The sequence below is a fragment of the Aplysia californica genome, unplaced genomic scaffold, assembly GCF_000002075.1.
Source record: "Aplysia californica isolate F4 #8 unplaced genomic scaffold, AplCal3.0 scaffold00008, whole genome shotgun sequence".
Taxonomy (NCBI): domain Eukaryota; kingdom Metazoa; phylum Mollusca; class Gastropoda; order Aplysiida; family Aplysiidae; genus Aplysia; species Aplysia californica.
The window spans coordinates 2,027,644-2,030,048 of record NW_004797278.1 but is presented as its reverse complement, the minus strand read 5'-3'; positions in this window follow the sequence as shown (position 1 = coordinate 2,030,048).

Genomic DNA, 2,405 nt, shown 5'->3' with positions numbered 1-2,405 from the left:
ACTTTCTCAACCCTTAACGCACTTACTCCCCCTCAAACCCTTCATTCAATAAAGTAGTAATATTATGTTATTTGAGCTGCAGGCTTCCTCAGAATTCTCTCTTTGGCGAAGGAATAGTTTGTAAGCTAAAAAAAACTCTAGCCAAAAACTTGGTTCCGAAACAGCATGATTTCGCACCAAAGTCACCCGCACAGTATTGTCTTACCAACTGAGTGACTGCACAGTGACACTTGCGCGACCTCCTTTTCCCAGGCCTGGGTGTGGTGAGCAATGCACAAGCTGGGAGGTTGTCTTGAAGGCTTCACGCCTACCCATTTATAGATAGATCTACTTAAGCCTGTTGCTATTTTAGACTCTTCATTGTTTTGGCAGACTGACACACATGTAAATAGAACGCGTTACAACTGACGACGAAAAGAACAGAAACTCGGCACGCAGGTGTTTCCATCGGTCATAGAAACAGTTTAACATTTCCTGCACTTTCTAGAATTCAGTGCTATTGTCCGTCTCCAGTCTTTGGGGAAAACCTCCCCCCTCGATGTAACGTATGAGCAATTTTCCTAGGTAAATTCCGTCTGATCTTCATGGGTTTTTCCTTGCATAACAAGCGTCCTATGTAAGCGTGCTATACAAAGATGTTTCAAAATGTAGGGTCTACATCATTTTGGAAAGGGGCTCTTCACACCTGATGGCACGGAGTCACGATGTGACATTTACCGCCCGGAACTTCCACGTTCCCGAAGTGACGCTTTTCCTGCACCGTGCACAGTAGAAACTAACAAGTTGCAGCCACTGACGATTCCCACTTTGCACCGACCTGCCTACATTCTTGCACTGATATGGGAAACAAAATAGGGTGGAAATGTTATTTGCCTCTTGAAACATAGTAGACAGCATACTGAGGTTGGGGGGGGGGGCGTATAGAAATAGCTACTACTTCTGACTGTAGAGTACTCATCTCGAGAGGTTCAAGACCTAGGTGGCGTGCACGTGCCAAGATGTCCGATGGCGAACGAAGACGGTGACTCGATTCTCCGCCGTCGCAGTAAGAGCTTGTTACATACGATAGTATTGTATGCTGCCCCGTTGCCCCCTATTCACTCAAGTGCAAAAGTCATCTGGACAAACAGCTATAGCAGTTTAAGTAAGAGTTGTACTTCACTTGCAACACAAATAGATAGGTCTTATAAGTGCCGAAGATAAGAGGTGTTACGAGAGAGTAACATACAAAGAAAAGAAAGAAGCGAGGTAAGAACAATAGATGTTTGATAGGAAAGAAGGAGCTAACCCCACGAGAGCACCCGCCTACCATCCACGGCTATCAGCACTGACAAAGTAATTCAAGTATAGATGTATCAATGATAGCGTTAAGCTTTAACTAGAAGTCCGCCTTTTTGTCCCTATAAATTTGAGTGAATTAAATCTCTTAATTCGTTTGCGTCTACAAAGGCTAATCGTTCAGTAGCCTCTTATCTGATAATGGATCTTCAGTGTCTTTAACACGGTGCTCATTTGGGGCCAGGCACAGTCATATTATTACAGATATATTTATTCTAATAGAATTGCATGTATTGTAATAGAAAAGTAAAGCTTGTCTAGAATTTCAAAGAACTTAGTGTTGCGGTTTCCGTCAAATTTAGTTTCGCTAACAAATTACAAATAGATCTACATGGATTAGGTTTAGTCCGTGCCAAAGAGGTTATAAATGGCCCATGGAAGAAAAACGTTTCAATGCGTATCATTGATTGTTCACAAACAATTGTTTACAAGTTCTCAGAGGATTTGGAACACGAAGTGGTAAATGGAAGATGGTATTGTTACGTCTGATGCTACTTGACCGAACAAAGCTATCTGTTGATGAAATTGTTTTCCAGAAACTGTGCAGTAGAAATAGGGCCTACTGAGTTTCGAAGATAGTCTTATAATTACATGCAAGTAAACCACAACGCAATGAGCAATTTGATGACCTAGACTCAATCTTAACAACTGCACATGAGGCGTGAACTAATGCATAAAGTAACCTACATTTAGAGAAGTAGCCTGACTTTTTCAGCACTCGGTGGCCTTGTGGTTAGGCTACCGAACTCGTAATCGTGAAGTTGCTGGTTGGTGGGTTCGAGCCGCGGGCCCGACCTTGTGTCCTTGGGAAAGGCACTTTGCACGAATTTTCCACACTTCACCCAGGTGGGAATGGATACCAGGCCATAGACAGCGAAATATCTTGTCGGTATGTTAGTGTTTTAGCGCCTATAAACAGCCGCTTGCACTGTATGCTTCTCAGGAAGTTGAGGTTGTTTCAGAATGCTCTCAGGCCTGCCGTGGTACATGTAATAGTATAGATTGGGAAGCGCATAGAGCTTGCTGTTGAGCGGAGATTTGCGCTATACAAATGCTATCTATCTATC